Here is a 19,187-nt window from a genome sequence, read left to right as displayed (position 1 = left end):
GCTGAACAAAGAGACCTTGGAGTGCAGGTTCATAGCTCCTTGAAAGTGGAGTCGCAAGTAGATACGATAGTGAAGAAGGCGTTTGGTATGCTTTCCTTTATTGGTCAGAGTATTGAGTACAGGAGTTGAGAAGTCATGTTGCAGCTGTACAGGATATTGGTTAGGCCAGTGTTGGAATATTGCGTGCAATTCTGCTCTCCTTCCTATCGGAAAAAGTTGAGAAACTTGAAAGGTTCAGAAAAGATTTATAAGGATTGGAGGATTTGACCTATAGAGAGAGGCTGAATAGGCTGAGGCTGTTTTCGCTGCAGCTTCGGATGCTGAGGGATGACATTATAGAGGCTTTCAAAAATATAAGGAGCATGGATAGGTTATATAGGGAAAGAGTTTTCCCTGGGGTCAGGGAGTCCAGAAGTGGAGGGCATAATTTTAAGGTGAGAGTAGTAAGATGTAAAAGAGACCTACAGGGTAACTATTTCACACAGAGGGTGGTACGTGTATGTAATGAACTGCCAGGTGAAGTGGGGGAGGCTAGCACAAGTGCAACATTTAAGTGGCATTTGGATGAGTATATTGAATAGGAAGGGCTTGGAGGGTTATGGGCCGGGTGCTGGCAGGTGGGACTAGATTGTATTCGGATATGTGGTTGGCATGGACGGGTTGGACCGAAGGGTCTGTTTCCATGCTGTACATCTCTATGACTCTATGACTTATATTAATCTGTTTTTTGGTGCACCATACTGGTGAGAAAGTCCAAAGGGATATTCTCCATGATGAGCTTACAAAGACCCAACACATCCTGGGAGTTTCAGACATCCAACACAACAGAATATTATTTCCTAGCACAGAAAGTAAGGATATATTTTTTCCCATGTGCATCTGCGTAAGATACTCTGCGCAGGTGCAGGGAAAGAGAAACCGTGTCCATCTCCAATTCGGTCCCCCAAGACCCACTCTACCGCACCGAACACAGTGATCCGATATATACGAAACCTGCAGCAGGACCACATACAATGAGTAAGAATGCCTGTAGTCATTCTGCATTTAGGACATGCTGAAGATAATCCCACTTTGAATTTTGAGAGAAAATGTGGTGTTAGATAGGCCCTATGAAGAATTTGCAACTGCATGGAATTGGTCCTTTTACAGATCAAAATCCTTCGAGCATTTTCACAAATATTCTCCCATGTCTCCAAAGAGATCTAAACCCCCAACTCTCCCGCACAGACATCACGAAGCTGCACAGTCTTGTCTGAGGGGACACTCTCCAACAAATGATAAAGGGTACTGACAGAGAGTGTATTCTTAGCAGTAAGCACCCGCTTCTCTGTATCGGATCTATAAGAGTCTGTTAAAAGTGTGTGTTTTTAAAATCAAATCTCTAATCTGGAAAAAAACAGAAGAAATCTCTACTACGTAGTTCATACTTACGAGTTATTTGATCAAATGATATCATTGTTTCTCCCTCAAGTAACACGTGGTGGGCTCAGTGGTTTGCACGGCTGATTCACCGCACCAGGGTCACGGGTTTGGTTCCAGCCTTGGGTGACTGGCTGTGTGGAGTTAGTATGTTCTCAACTGTGACTGCGTAGGTTTCCTCCCACAGTCACGAAGATGTGCAGGTTAGATGAATTGGCCAATGCTAAATCACTCAAAGTGTTCAAGGATCTGTAAGTTCAGACATTAGTCAGGGTAGGTATAGAATGGTAGGGGAATGGGTCTGGGTGGGTTACTCTTCAGTGGTTCGAAGTTGACTTGCTGGGCCCAAGGGCTTGTATCCACACTTTAGGGATTCTACTAATTCTAAATCACCCAAGCAAGGTACTCCCCTGGCTGCCCACAGTTTACACCTGGAATCCATTATCCCCGGTTGACAACCCTGGTATAGCAATTAAAGCGGTAAGAAACATGGTTTTGGCTGTATTGCTCTCGATCTGACGCATTGTTCTTCAAGTTTTAACAGTATTGATAATAATTAGTTTTTGACAATACTCCATAAATCCCAGGCACGAACATAGGATGATTAAAAAAGCTTACTTGATTGCTTTTAATCTGGGAGATCTACCCCCCGCAATCTGTGGGGCAGTTGCAATTTTGTTAGCTTGATAAGGAATCGCTTATGGTGGCAAATAAAAGAGCTAAACCAGCCATTCTATTTCCGAAATATCTGTCTGGGAAACATCAAAGAAAACATTCACACGGCGTCTCGGAAATGAGGAAGGACAGTCATTTTAATAACAGCTATCCGATCTAGCCAGGATATTTGAATTGCCTCCCATCTTTGAAGGTTTTGTTTAATTTTGTCAAACAAATGGACACCGTTCACATTAAATAAATGATCAAAGACAGATGTAATGACTATACTGAAATAGGGAAACCACCCCCGTGACCATTTAAAAGGAAACCAGGATTTGCCCTTAGTATCAGGTATTTCCCTAAGATCTCCCATAGGCATGGCCTCCAACTTTGTAAAATTAATTTATTGCCCGGAAAGGCAACAAGCGAATTCATGCATTGCATCACATGACCTACCGAAATTACGGGATTTGACAAAAAACATAAGACCCTCATCTGCATACAATGTAATCTTTCGTGACTTCTATCCCACTTCTGGGTCAGATGTGTTGACATCCCACGGATGGACTCCTCCAGTGGCTCAATCCCCAACGTAAACAACAATGGTGAAAGGTGTCAACCTTGTCGGCTGCCTGGAGAAATATTAATATTACTGGTTGGCCACACTATTAGTGAGAACCGCAGCCAGAGGATCAGGGTAAAGGATCCTCACCCACTTGATAATATCGTTGCGTAGACCAACCCGTTCTAATGTACAGAAGAGATCCGGCCACTCAACCCAATCAAATGCTTTCCCTCATCAAAAGAGATCAATAATCCCTGGACAGATTGTTGTTGACACTCTTGGATCATATTGAGTAAACTCTTCACATTGTAGGAAGATCTGCGGCCCTTTATAAAGACTGTTTGGTCCTCTTTGGTAACGGAAGGCAGCAAAGTTTCCAGCCTTAATGCACGGGTCTCAGAATGGATTTTGAAACCAACATTTAAATTTGAGATTGGCGTGTAAGAAGCACAATCCTCCAGGGTCTTCCTTTCTTCATCATCATAGAGATATGAGCCTCTCTTAAGGATGGAGGGATGGGTTCGTGACTGTATGAGTGACAGAACATGTTAAACATCAGCCCTGACAATAGGTTTATAAATTATCTATAAAATTCACGAGGAAATCTGTCAGGAATATGCACCTTTGCATTCTGAAGCTGCTTCACACCCTCTTGCGCAGACAATGGTGCATTAAGGCACACCACTTATTCAGGGTTACTCCTGAAAAATGAAAAGTGACTCCATTTTAATCCATCTGTCCTCATAATGCTCAGTCTGAAATAATTCGGAGAAAAATCTTGGACAGGAGACACCAAACTTTTTGGAATTGAAGGTAAGGATCCCAATACCTTCCCTAATTGAGGTAATAGCTTAGAGGGGCGCTCGTTTTCCTGGCAAGATAGAATAAATACCTGCCTGACTTATCACCATGCTCAAACAGCCTTTGTTTAGCAAAAGTAAGTTCCTTCTTGGCTGTCTGTGTGAGCGTGGAATTCACTGTAGACCGAAGCGTTGTAATCCTCTGCAGCTTAGCTACTGAGGGTCTATCACAGTATGCCCTCTCGGCTGCCCTCAGCTGTGCCTCAAACCAGCGTTCCTGCTCCCCCTTCTGCTACATCCTAAGGAATAATTATTCCCTTGGCATAAGCCTGAACAATTTCCCATAGAATGGATGGTTTACTGGTTGAATCTGAATTAATGGCTAAGAAAGATCTGAATTAATTATAGAAATACTCAATGAACTAACTAGTCTTAACAATAAAGGGATACATTCGCCAGTGTCTCGAATCTGTTATATTTCCCTAAATCTTTATCAATAAGTATGGTCAGAAATGGTAATATTCCCAATTGTGCAGGATGCCACCGAATCTAAGATTGTTGCAGGGATGGGGAAGAAATCGAACCTGGTGTGGCATTTCTGCGGGTAAAAGAAGATATTAAAAGCCCTACTTGTGAGGTAGATGTACCTCCAGACATCCACCAGCTCTAGTTCTGCACACAAATCCACCAATTACTTACATTATAACGAGGGTATTGAGGGACCTTCGGACATTCTGTCCACTGTGGGTTCCATAAGACAGTTGAAATCTCCTACGATAATGTGCCATGATGCTAGAAAATGCATCTACCAGGATTTTAAGAGGGTACGCCGAGGTGGGGGTGGGGGGTCGCAATTACTATTCAAAATATTGGATTATTTACCATAGTTCAAGGTTTGGGGAATTATGATCCTTCCGTGAGTATCAAATACAATCTAGTAATTTAAATGGAAGATTCTTCTTATCCAGTATGGCTTCTCCCCTACTCCTACTATTAAAAGACGAAAATTAAAACCCATTCAAACCCGCCCTGCTGGAACGTCAAATATTTCTTGTCATCGAGGTGCATCTGCTGCAATAGGACAAGGTCAACTCTCTCCTTGTTAAGGCTAGAAAGTACCTTTTTCCTCTTAACTGCGTCCCCTTAATGCTCAAGATATACCATTGAAGCATGACATTAGCCATACCACACTGGAACAACATTTGAACTCCAGAGAGGAAGAACTTGAATGACAAATCGCTGAGCATCAATGAAAAAAGACTCATCGAGCCTAAAAAAAACATACTAACTAAAACTACAACAACTAACACGCTTTCAAAATGTTCTACAACTAAATACATATAAAAACAAACAAAAAACAGGCTAAAAAGTGTCAATGACACTCAGGAGGGGCATTTACACCTCCCCCCTCCCCCACTGGGGGCAGTTGCACGTCGCAAATCTTTATCTTCTACCCTATTATCAATACAGCATTCCGGGCAATTAATCACAAACATCGGGATTGAACTTCCCTAACGTAGGCATTCAGTCTTCATGATCAGCTTCATAACTCCCTCCAGCTTGAGCCGAACCCGACACACAAACTAAGCACGAGAAAAACGAATAGTAATGTTAATCAAGTTAAAATTGTGTACTCTACCCTGACTGTAATTTAACATTACTTAATACCAAGAAAGATTCAACAAACGTTCTTTAAAACGAGAGAAGAATGGTTATCGATATCTATTAAAGCATCCAGCCTGCTTTATAGCGTCCACAAAGTTTTCGCGTCCTCTGGAGCGCCAATGGATCTATTGAAAGATCCACCAGTGCGTAGAACTATTGAAAGCATATGGAGCACCGCTGCGTTCATGAAGGAATACTGAATCTCAAGTTCCCTTAATCTTCTCTTGATATCATCAAAAGATTTTCTTCTCTGAATCTGCCGCTGAAAAGACCTGGAGAAAAATAATCCTGGAGTCCTCGTCGGATCTTTTCCCTGTGTTCTGGAAGATTCCATAAGTCTTTGATTGTCTCTGCAACTACGTAATTGCACAAGAACAGGGTGAGGGCTTTGGTCTGAGTCTGACCTACGCTCCATAACCCGATGAACTGTCTCACTCTTCACTCGTCCCTCTTCAGCTTCGAAGTGAAGGAACACGGCAGCCAGTTCTCGAAAAAAACTCACTGGCTGAACACCTTATGTCTCCAGCAGACCGATGATATGAACATTCTTCATTCTGCCCCTGTTTTCGAGGTTGTCAAATTGTTCATTTAAGATACGGACCTGTTTTCCAAGGGCGAGGATCCGCTCCTTAGAGGAATCGATCACTGACTCTGCCCCTGTAGTTTGACGCTCGACCTCATCTGTTCTGTTTCCAAGACTTTCATATTTGCTGCTCATATTTTTTGGAGCATGGCTGAGAGTGGTTCTAGCCTCCTGCTGAACTTTTCTTCAATCATGCCTTCAATCATTTCATGTAACTTGGTGAATTTGATGACCAAGACCTGCTGAGTAACTGGGTCCATCGAACGAGCAGAGGGGGTTGCAGGTGCGGCCACAGGCGTGCTGAAAGCTTCTGACGGGTGCCCTGTGTGTTGGGACTTAGTCAATCCTTTCCCTTGTTTTGTCATTTCCACTTGACAAATTGGCATTATTCAGTATTCTGTAGCTCTTTTATTGTTGACCTTTAAGTAAATGACTGTGGTGGGGTGGGATCGAGCATTACTTTCAGGCCTTTCAGATCGCTGCAATCCTGATCCCCTTTAAAACTTTATCGATCTTATCCATTTTGTCTAATTCCTGGATTTTCTGGAGCCGTGTCATTCGGAACCACTGTCTACAATTTCCCCAACACTGCACATTGCTGCTCGATAATCCTTGACTCCTTTGTGATTCGTGAACATTGCCTCAAATGTATCCAATATCTCTGCCTCCCATGTTCTGCGGGGAAGAGTGTTTATAAGACTCACTCCACTCTGAGAAAACAAAAATAAACTGATTCATCGGTGTGTGAGATTAGCTTTATTTTTGCATTCGTATCTGAGCAATGATATTGTAACACTGGAAGCAGTTCATAGATGTTTCACTTCATTTATTCCATGCATGAAGGGCTGATATTATGGCGACTTTAACAGGCTACCGTTGGAATGAGAGCTGATTTTATTGAAATATACAAAGCCTTGTGGCGAGTGGATCAGGTATATACCAACTGGGAGTTTGTATAGCCCAATCTTGACGCCGTTGTCATTGAAACCCTACAGGGTGGCAACAGGACATTCGATCCATCGAGTCCACACCAACCCACCGAACATTATCCTATCCAGACCTGTCCCCTTACCCTATCCATGTAACCCTGCATTTCCCATGACTAACCCACTTAACCTACACATTCCAGGTCACTCTGGGTAATTTAGCATGGTCAATCAAATTAAGCTGGATATCTTTGAACTGTGGGAGGAAACTGGAGAACTGGGAAGAAACTCACACAGACATAGGAAGAATGATCAAACTCCACATCGAGGGTCGGACGAGGTTGGAATTGAGTTCAGCTCCTTGTTGATATGAGGCAGCAGTACTGACCACAAATCTAACATTCTGCTCCATTAGCCCTATTTGTTACCTGCGGCTGATGAAAGACATCTGCCTGACCTGTTCCTATCACTGAACCTGACCCAGTCTGAGACCTTTATCATTGGTCATATCACCAACCTGGTTGCATTTAAAATTTGTTGTGAGCAGTGGAGGAGTGGAACTAGGAAAGGAAAAAGTGACACCCCCCAACCTCAGTCAGAACCGGAGTGAGGAAAAAATCACAAAGTTGGATTTCATTCAAGTGGGAATTCTCTTTCCCAGAAGTTTGAATCTTTATATTAATATTATATAATATTATATTATCTTTTTATGGCTTTGTCTGATTTTCCGTAGACAGATGAATCAGGGATAACGCTGCATGGAGAGAAAAATGCAGCTGGGAGCACAATGAGAGGAGCCATGACCTTCTTTACTGGTGGAGTAGTGTCAAAGGGCCGATTGGCCCACTCGTGTCCCTCAGCCCTGTATTCTGATGTCCGATTCAGCCCTTCGGATCTGGTACACACAGACAGAGCGAGGCCACGCAGATGGTTAGATGTAGTTACGGAAATACACTTGGAAATTCCAGGTTTGGTCAGGAAGTGACCCCCCAGCCGCAATCCCTTTTTCCAGGCTTCCCCACTCTGTAACTTCTGCTCTGGAATTGCTCAGAATACTGCCCTCATATCCCATCCAGGGTTAACTCAGGCATTTTTTCTCCTGTCACGAATGCAACATTGTACAACACGACTTCCAGGAAAATAACTCATTAATTTCCAAAATCATAACATAAAAACTTAAGAAGTAGGAACATGACTCGGCTATTCGGCCCCTCAGGCCTGAACTCTCATTCAATAAGAACATGGCTGATCTACTTCCGGGTTCAACTCCAATTTCCTACCAAATTCCCTGTATCCCTCCACAACTCTCTAGTTTAGGGAATTCCAGACATTCACTACCTTCTGAGAGAGTTCATCATTTTTCACCTCAGATTGAAATCGATGTTCCTTATTCGGTATCTACTGCCTCGAGTTCGAGACTTATGTGAAACACCTTCTCAGCATCTACCTAGTCAAGCTCCCTCTGTATCTTGTACATTTCAGTAATATCACCCTCATTCATTTCAACCACAATGAATAATCTCCTCACCATTTTAGATGTATTCAATAATTCAACCCTTCCATCCCAGGAAGCCGCCTCATGAACCAACCTAGTTACTTGCTGCATCAGCATGCTGACGTTATGATTCATACACAGGAACACTCCAATCCCTTTGTACTGCTCCTTTTTTGGGAGTCCTCTTCATTAAAAACACAGCCAGTATTTTGGTTCTCAGTGTCATCCACAAACTCGGATGTATATTGCACTCAGCTTTCACCTTCAGGCTATCAGTATAGATTGTAAATAACTGATGCCGTCAGACTTATATTTGTGGTAATCCAGTAGATACGTCTTTATCATAAAGATCAATTAATCCTGACTCTCTGATTTCTATGTGTTAAGCAACTGTCATCCCATGCTAATATATTTTTCATCATACTACGAGTCTCTGTCTTGTGACAGAGCGTTTATTTTGTGATACCTTGTGTAAAATCTCTGGAAAGCCTCATGTTGACCAGTTCCCTTTATCAAATCTGCCTGTCACATTCTCAGGTGTTCCTGATGAAGGGCTCCTGCCCGAAACATTTAATTTCCTGCTCCTTGGATTCTGCCTGCTATGCTTTTCCAGCATGACTCTAATCTTGATATACTCGATTTTACAGGACAAAAATAGTTTCCCCTTCATAAAACCATGCCAACTCTGCATTAAGCTTTTCTAAGTGCGCTGCAATTCCTTCCTTAATTTCAGGCTCTAGCAGATTCCCAGCAATAATGGTTAGGCTAAATTGTTCCTGCCTTCTGTCTCATTACTTTCTTGAAGACAGGCGCCACATTGGAAGTTCTCCAGTTTCACTGGAACACTCCTGTAATCCAAAGAGTTATGGAATATTTCACACAATGCCGCTAGTCACTCTGTGACCACTTCTTTTAAAATTAACTATGAATTACTGCTGACCCGCCTACCCTTATTCTTATCTGTTAGTTAAAAACCTTGTTCCTTTTGTTAGAGACAGTTCAAGAACTGCCCTCCTATTACCATACTGTTTATACAATTGACATGCTTACAGTACTTTTTCCACGAACAGTGAATTAAAATACTAGTGTAAATTATCTGCCTGTTCGCTGTGGCCGGTTCTCCAGTCACACCCTCCTAATGGCCTCAATGTACTTTCCTCACTTCACTTCTGCTTCAGCTCACACACACATCTTCAAGCTTTTTTTATGGAGATACGAAAGCTCTTGATGCATGTTCTATATCTCTGTCCGATTTATTACATCATATCTTTTCGTACATTTTCCTCACTTTCTAGATTCATACAGTCATATCGTGCACAAACAGACCATTTGATCCAACTTGTCCATGCTGACCAGGTTTTCTTATCTAAACTAATCTCATCTGCTTGCACTTGGCCCATATGCCTTCAAACGTTTCCCATTCATATGTTGGTCTAAATGCCTTTGAAATATTGTAGCTGTACAAGCATCTACCACTGTTTCTCTGGCAGCTCATTCCATAGATACATCACCCTCTGTGTAAAAAATGTTGTCACTTTGTCCCTTTCAAGTTTCTCCCTTCCACCTTAAAGCTATGCATTTGTGTTTGAACTCCCCGATCCTACAGAAAAGACCTTCGGTATTCACTCTATCCATGCCTCCCATGATATTATAAACTTATAGAATGCCACCCCTCAAACTCGTACACTCCATCTGATACTAACTTCAAGATCAAACATTTAACGATAAGCTCGACAAATTGGAAAGAATATTAAAAATGACAGGTAAAGAAAACAGCCCAAATGTCATACTGTTAGTTTTGTTCTATGTTACAAAACTAAGGCAGCATGAAACTCTTACTCGTGCTAATAAGAGGTCAAGCACCTGACTTCCATAGTGTGAAGGCAGTGATGATGTATACTGTCAAAACGTATAGATCTGGATCTATTTAATACCACATGGTCAACATTCTCCCTCCTGTTCTTCCTATGACCTTGTGTGGTTGTGTCTTCTTCATCTTACGCTCAGTTCGAGAGAACCCCTTTCCCCCATTTACACCTGAATTGAAACCCATTTTGCATTATCTTCTCGTTTACCACTGCTAATAGCCCGCTTATCTTTTGCCATGCCCTCTTTTCCAAGTCACCCATCCCCCATCTACGGCAAGGGATTACAAAGCCCAGTTTCCAACCTTTTTCAGTTCTGAACAAGTCACACTGGGCTTATAACGTCAACTCTGTTTCTGTATTTCTGCAGATTCTGTCAGGCCTGCTGAGTTTCTCCAAAAACGAATAGGCACAGCAAAAAATTCAATTAAATAAATAACTATGGATACTGGAAATAAATACATAAATTGCTGGAGAAACTGTGAGCTTTGTAGAGGGTCACTGGATCCGAAAGATTAACTCTGCATTCACTACAGAAGATGCCGCCGGACGTGCTTTATTTCTTCAGCAATTTCTGTTTTTGAACAAGTTCCAATGACGTGTGTGAAAGCTGCTCAAACGCCCTGTCCAACACGGAGTGCCCAACACTGGGTACTGAACAATAACGCAAAGTGCTTATTTTCATTCGCTCAGAAACTGCATAAGGCTGGCATCACTGACACCAGAGAGCTCATAATCATGGTCAGGGAAAAAACCAGAGGGAAACACATTCAATTCAAATGCAGAAGATGGCATTATGAGAAAGGAACCGTTTCAGATGAATATGTTAAAGGGTTTGAGTAATGTAACAAATTTGAAGCATGACACTAAGGAGAACTCTCAGCAGAATGAGAATATGAAAGTGTTACTGCATCAGAAACCAGGTTCGTTCACTGAGTACAAGGCTGATGGGTGAATGGGTTTCGATGTGAACTGGGGAACAGTCAGTAGAATTGAATTGCAGATATTGCAGCTCAAACTAGGCTATCACGTGATGCTGTAGACAACAGCAGCAACAGAAGCAGGATTGTATTCAAACATAATCTGCCACATTTTCCCCAGGATATTCCATCAGTCTACCATTACCATCAAACCGAGTGATTGTTCAGTGACGAGTGTGGGTGAACATGCCACGGTCAGAACCATGTGTACCTAAAGCTGATGACAAACCATCAAAGCTACGGCGCTTGAGTGGTTTCATTCCAAACAGCAGAACTAACATCTGATAGAGAGGATGAAATGATCCCAAGACCAACAGATCAGATCTAAGCTCTGCAGTCCTGCCACATGCAGACATAAGTGTTGGTGTACTCTTAAACAACTTACTGGAGGAGAGGACACCAGAAATATCCCCATCCTAAATAATGGAACAGCCCTGCACCTCAGTGAAAATGACAAGGATATAGTATCTGCACCATCCTCAGCCAGAGGTGTTGAATGATTCAACTCACCCTCGCCATGATGCCCACAGAATCACAGATGGTAGTGTTCAACAAATTCGATTCGCTGCATGTGACATGAGGAAACAGCTGAACACAGTAGATACGACAAAGGCAATGGGTCCTGACTCCATTCCTGCAATAGGACTGAAGACTTGTGCTGCACAACAAGCCGTGTTCCTGGGGAAGATGTTTCATTACAGCTCCAACTCCGACATCTCCCTGACAATGTGGAAAATTACTCAGCTATGTCCAGTCCCCTAATAGATGAATAATTACATTCTGACCATTTCACACCCCCTCAGTCACTTCACGATAAACAAATTGGTGGGAGTTCATCTTGACAGAGTTGTGAAGCAGTACAGAAATAACCCGCTCAATGTGGTTTCTAATGGGTTCCTATGTGGAGATGGTGCTGTTGTGGAAATGTCACTAGATTACTAATCCAACACAGGATTATGCTCTGGCAGCTGATGGAAGTTTAAAAAAATAAAATATCAAGATCTAGAATCTGGTGATGGTCACAGTGACCTTGCATCCAATGTTGATTGTAAACATCGATCTCCTTCCACAATGTATTTTCAGGAAGTGAATCTCCCGTGCTTTCCTGGTCTGGTCTAAAAGTGACTCCAGACACACAGACATGTGATAAAGTCTTCAATGGTCCCTGAAACAGCCAAGCAAGACTCTCAATTGAATCACACTGCTCCAAGGTCTTAAAGGATAAAACCAGTTAGAATAAACGGCACCAGCCACCATATCAGAAAAGGGAACGGGAATCACAGTCCTGTTGACCCTGCAGCAACCTCCTTCCTAACATCTGAGAGCTTGTGACAACATTTACAGTGCTTTCCCACAGACTGCACAGAAACATCGGGAAAGGAATAGGTCATACAACACATTGCGCCTTCCCCATTCTAGTTCATGGAGAAAATCTCCACAATGCAGTTTTCCCGAAACAGTGTTCATATCCATTAGTATGTTTAAACATTGTGAAATATAAAATAAGAACTGTTGTAGTCCCTTCAGTCCATCAATCTTGCTCCTCGATTCAATATACAGGCAGTTTTCTGATAACGCGGGTTTATTAAACGTGATTTGACAGCAATGCGATTCGTGAATTGTGCACCTTTTCTCTATAAAGTGAGCTCCCGCTCACTGTGGCGCGATTCCTTGCCAGGCACCAGCTGAACAACAAAACCCAGCTTCAGGATCCTCTGTCTGCAAAATACACCCTCTGAGTGTTCAGCTAAAACAGGAATGCAATCCCCTCTGCAAAGCCTTAAACCTGAGCCTGAATCGGGAAAGTGTTCTCTCCAATTAGAAGGAACTTTATTTCAAACTGGGGGAGAATCTTGGGGAGAAATGGAATTCCATGTTGGCATCAGGTGGTCAGTCAGCCCTGCGCGCTTTCAGGTGAAGAATTTGGTGAAAGGTGCAGGGATGTAGCCAGTGACTGTATTGTGAAAGTGTTGTGTTTACAGCACTATTTCATTACAATATATGATTTAAAGGTTTAATTAGACTGCGCTAGGGTGTGTGTGTTAGACGAACTTTAATTTTGGTTTTTTACTGATATTTTGCGGTTTACCCATTATTCTGTTTTCCCCATAGGCCACATTATTATTATTACATGATTTTCTGCAACACATGTGATGTACAGGAACACAGCTACCACGTTATTGAAGAACAACCTGTAATGATATTTGATCCTCTATCTTCATACCATACCCTGCTCTCTCCCTATCCCTTTAGTTTCCAGAAATCCATTTTTATATTCAGTGCCTTGGTTTCCACAGTCTGATCTGGGAGATAATTCTCCAGGTTCACCAGTCTCTGAGTGCAGACACTTATTCTCATCTCAATGCAGAGTGGTCTGTCTGTACCTAATACTGTGGCCCCTTGTTTTGATGTCCCAGCAAGGGAAATAGTCACCCCTGCTTCCAATCTGTCTTGTCCTGACAGAGTTATATATATTTCACTGAGATCTCCACTCATTTTCCTAAAGCCCATGGAATTCAGGCCTAGCCACCCCAGATTCTGCTCCCACAACAGCGATCAGTCTGGTCATCTTCGCTGCTCTCCCTCAATGTCAGGTTTGTCCTTTATTAGGTAAGAAGAACAAAACTGTACATAATACTGCACAGTGTTCGAGATGAGGTCTCACCAACGCCCTGCAGTAAAACACCCTTACTCTTGTATTCAAATCCCCCTGAAATGAAGGTGAATACACGATTTATCTGCCTATCTGCTTTCTGCTCCTGCAATATTGCTTTCAGTGACTGGTGTACAGGGAGATCCAGATCCTTTTCAATGTTACAGCTCCCCACTTGTTGGGTCTGTGTACACTGGTCAGCGTGCCAATGCCATTCCCAGTACTGACTTCATGATTCAGATCTCATTGCCCTACACTGACCTCGGAGGGCTGCACAGAAGAAACAAAAATACAGTTTAAGTTCCTTTATAGATCAACATTTTTCAACCAATCCCTTTTCAAATGATAGGCTCCAGTTCTGTTTTTCCCATCAAAGGTCACAATATCACATATCCCCCGCCTCCCCTCCCCATTGCTCCTCATGTGCCACATATTTGCCCAGGCACTCCACTTGTCTCAATCACCTTGGAGCATTTTGACATCCTGCTCACTCACTCACAATCTGATATTGTTTAGTGCCATCTGCAAACTTGAAAATATTGTACTTGATCCACTCAATCATACATATGATGTGTATTGGGAATAGCTGGGGCCCAAACCCCAACCCTTGCTATATCATCCAAGCCTTCCATTCAAAAAATGCATTCTTTTATTTCTACTCACTGCTTCCTGACAGCTCTCCCATTCTAAAACCATATTAGTCCCAATCCCAGAGGATTTGAATTTGCATAATAGGCTTTATCAAAAATCTTTCTGAAAATGCACATATTTCATTGATTGCTTCTCCATAATTATGCTAAAGGAACTTTCTCAAATATGATTCCCATTTGATCAATCTCTGTTGACTTTGTCTGTGCTCATTAATTTTAGTTCCAAAACTTCCTCGAAAACTGTTCAGGTGCTAATTTCATTCTATTCCCTTTTTCTAAACAAACTAATGTTCACTAGTTTTGTTGGGAAGTTTTCTTTTTTGTTTCGTTTTCTTATGTGAAGACATAACTGAAGTATTTGCTCCACAGTTCTGCTTTTTCCCTGTCCTCAATTATCTGGTATCAGACTGTCAGAAAGCTGCACCTTTTTTTTCCCGTAATTTTGCCATTGACATATTTTCAGAAGATATTACAAGTTCAATCTTAAAACCCTTGTTAACCCTTAAAACCCTTCAGAAACCCATCAATTCCTATCTTAAGCTACTCACTTATTGATCTTCCACAGCCATACAAACACAGAAGCACAGACTTTGTCCCATCAACAATACAGCACGGTCGACATAAGCCCCACTTACCAACACAAGACCGTAGCCGTGAATCTTATGGCATTTCATGTTCACAACCGTGTATTTTCTGATGGTTGTGAAGTTACCTTGATAATTCTTCTCTCAGGAAGTGCATTCCTGACCCCAGCACCCTCTGAGTGAAAAACAATCCTCAATTCCTCTCCACATCTAAAATCCTTCACTTTATAATGTGCTTCATTGTTCTTGGCCCTTTGCCTAAAAGGAACAGCTACCATCAATCCATCCTGTCCATGTCCCTCGTAATCCTATCCTTCTGAATCTCGGCCCACTCAGCCTTCTCTCCTCCAAACTAAACAGCCCGAGCTTATCCCGCCTATCTCCATAGCTCATATGCTCCATCCGAGTGAACATCCTGGTGAATCTCCTCTGAGCCCTCTCCACCACAATCACACTCTTCCTGTAATCTGGCTCCCAGAACTACAATCAGTATTCCATCTTGGCAAAAGCAAACTTCCGCATAGCTCTTATAATCTATGCCTTGATGAATAAAGGTTATATCTACGGTCCCTATGCTTTCTCAAATTGTGCATTAACCGGTTTAGTCACAATCAGGGATTTGTGGAGAAACACCCTCTGAGCTTCCTCGTGTGCTGCCATTCATTGAGTTCTCCCCTGTCCAGTTCCTTCTTCCAAAGTGCATCATTTCATATTCATCAGGGTTACATTCCATCTGCCATTGATCCACCCATCTGACCATTCCATCTGTATCTTCTTGTAACATAAGACCTTCCTCCTCACTGCCAACCACCCGGCCAATCTTTGTATGAAACGCAAACTTAGTTGTCACACTCCCGCCACCCCCGTCTATATTCACAGCTGCATCACTTATGAATACCACAAATAATCAGGTTAAAGATGACACAACACCAGGTTATAGTCCAACAGGATTATTCGGAGGCACTACCCTCGAAGAGCTGCTTCTTCATCAAGTGGTTGTGCGCTTTGAAATCTCGTTCCTCTGAATAAACCTGCTGGACTATCACCTGGTGGTATGTGATTTTTAAGTTTGTCCACCCCAGTCCAACACCAACACCTCCGTATCACAGCACTGATACAGCACTGATCCCTGTGTACACCATTGGACACCTGTCTCAGTCACACTAACAGCCTTCAACCACTACCCTCTGTCTCCGAACAGTAAGGTGATTTGGATGCAACTTGGCAAGTCACGAATGACTCCTACTTGTTCCTTTGTTATTCTTTTCAGCTTGACACACTTACAGAATATCTGGGGATTCTCCCTAATCTTGCCCTACCAGCAGTTTTCTATGCCCCTGTTTTAGGCAGTTCTCACAAAGTGAAGAATTTCCTCATTATTGCGGTCTTAATTGCTCTGTCTCTTAAACTGCAATTATTTGCCTTGTATGTGGAACTGACAGCCAGGGAAACGTAATGTTTATTTCCAACTTGACATATGTTTTGTGAAGTTTCCAAGTTTCATTGTGACCCTCCTCTCATTCGTTCAAACTCTAAAGAACACAGGCCGAGTTTCCTCATCAGGCAATCTCGCCATCTAGGGATTAATCTGGACAATGTCCATTGTACTTTTTTGTGGTCAGTATATTCTTTCTCAGATTGGGTCACCAACATTTTACACAATGGATGTAGGTTTGCTCACTTCATTTCCAGACGTTTCTTTATCTTACAAGGTTACATCTTCAGTGGACCTCATACGAAACAATGCTTAAAATTTTTTGCTTTCCATTTATATGCTTGGATTTCTTTGTATTGCTGATGCTATTTCCTGTGGCGAAGTCACTTCCTGTTTCTTTTCTCAGAGGGTGGTTGTTGGGGTATGAAAACTAATAGCACATCGAGTTAGACATCTGTCAGGAAAACATATGGATTTTCTCCATTATTACTGTTAATCCCTAAATATCCAATATCACATGCTGTATAATAGATTCCAACAGTTTCCAACTTGCAGATGTCACGTTAATTGTTCGGCAGTTCTCCAAACTATGTCTTCTTCCTTTTGTAGATGCTTGGATTCCTTCCATTAATGTATAGTGCTTGGACCACGTTTGCTAACTTCCATTTATCCACAATGGCTTCCAGCCTCTGCAGAATGCACAGGAAAATGAAACACAGTCATCGACTGTGCAATTAATATTTCTGTTGCCGATATATGTCTGACATTTTAATATGAAGTACATTAGGTTTGTCAGACTTAGCAATGCTCAATCCAGTTACATTCTCAAATACCTCCTTGTTACTGACATATGTTGACTTTATGTCTTCAGTTGCACAAGCACGACATGATCACTTGGTATTTCTGAATGATTTTGTGGATCTTCCTCCGTGAAGACAGATGCAAAGTAACTGGTTATTTTTTTGGTCATTTCCCTGTTTTTCACAATAAACCCTCCTCTCCCGATTACCAATTTCCATATTTGACCTTGCTTTTGTTTTGTTTCCTTTGAAATACAGCTTGTAGACTTATGCAGTGTTTTTGTTCTTGTTTGTTAGCATTCATGTTCTGTTTTTGATTTCCTGATCAATTTCATGGCCCTTGTTTCTAGATCGTGAACTTCTCCGAATTCTCAGGTTTTCACAATGACTGAAATTCTTCCGAATCCACTTCCTATCATTAATACCTTTTCTAATTTGTGTTAAACATCATTGTGTCATTTTCCCTTTCTTTGGTGTTTTTACCTGAAATAAATAGACGTATTTTTCAGACTTTGCATTATTTCTATAAATCTCCTGGTCCTGACCAGATATATTCAGGAACACTGCAGGAGGATAGAGAAGGTATTGCGGGAGCCATGGCTGATATTGTTACATCATCGCTGGCCAACAGGTGAGGTCCCGGAGGACTGGGGGAGTAGCGAATGCTGTGCCTTTACTCAAGAAGGGCTTAAAAAGAAAAACTTTGGAACTATGGACCACTAAACCTAAAATCTGTAGCAGGTAACTTCCTTGAAAAGGTTCTGAGCGATAAGATATACGTGTTTTAGGAAAGACAGGGTGTGATTCGGAGCAAGATTAGAGTGGTGCAAGAAAAGCACAGCAGAGCAAGCAGCATCCGAGGAACAGGAAAATCAACGTTTCAGGCAAAAGTCTATCATCAAAGTTAGCACGGCTTTGTGCATCGGACACCATAGCTCACAAATTTGTTCGAATTCTTTGACGAAGTGACCAGCAACGTTGAGGAGATCAGGGTGGTATGCGTAGTCTATATGGATTCAAGTAAGGCCTTCAATAATCTTCCACATGGTGCGCTGCTCTGGAAGGTTAGATCTCATGAAATTGAGGAGGAGCTGACAAATTGGATATAAAGTTGGCTTGATGGGAGGAAGCAAAGAGTAATAGTGGAAGGGTGCTTGTCAGACTGGAGGCCTGGGACTAATGGATGCATCGTGGCGATGCTGGCACCACTATATATTACATATATCTATAATTTAGATGAGAATGTACGTGCATGATTTATAAGTTTGAAGGTGACAATAAAATAGGCGGTTACATGGAGAATGACAAAGGTAATCAGAAATTTCAGAACTTACAGCAGCACCTTGATCAGCTGGGGAAGTGAGCCGAGAAATGGGAAATGGATTTTAATGCAGATCAGTGCAAGTTCTTGCACTTTACAATCTCAAATCAATATCGGAGTTTTATGGTGAATGGCTGTGTCTTCAGGAATGTAGTTGAACAGAGGGACCATGGAATTCAGGGACATGGTTCTCTGAAAGTTGATTCAGAGGTAGACAAGGCAATGAAGAAGACTTTTGGCACACTGGCATTCATCAGTCAGGGCACTAAGTAGCGAATTTGGGGAGCTATGCTGCAGACTACGGGGCACTGATGAGGCCATACTTATAGCGTTATGTTCAGTTTTGTTAACTTTTCTATAGGAATGATGTTATTAAACTGGAATGAGTGCAGAAGAAATTTACGACGATGTTGCCAAGGACTCAAGGCTCTGAGTTAGAGGGAGAGGTTGGAAAAGCTAGGACTGTTTACTTTTGCGTGTATGTGACTGGGGAGAGGATCTTATTGAAGGGTATAAGATCATAACAGGCATGGATAGAGTGAATGCCCTCAGCCTTTACTTCCCTGGATTGGACAATCACGGACTGGAGGGCATCAGTTTAAGATCAGAGGAGTAAGAATAAAAGGGAACCTGAGGAGCAACTTTTTTACACACAGGGTGATACGCATATGGAATGAGCTGCCAGCAGAAGTCGTTAAGGTGGGTACATTCACAACATTTAAAATGCATTTGGACAAATACAGGATAGGAAAGGATTAGAAGGATGCGGGGCAATGGCTGGGAAATGGG

This window comes from Chiloscyllium punctatum, chromosome 31 (assembly GCF_047496795.1).
Source record: "Chiloscyllium punctatum isolate Juve2018m chromosome 31, sChiPun1.3, whole genome shotgun sequence".
In the NCBI taxonomy this organism is placed as follows: Eukaryota; Metazoa; Chordata; class Chondrichthyes; order Orectolobiformes; family Hemiscylliidae; genus Chiloscyllium; species Chiloscyllium punctatum.
This window is presented reverse-complemented; position numbering follows the sequence as displayed.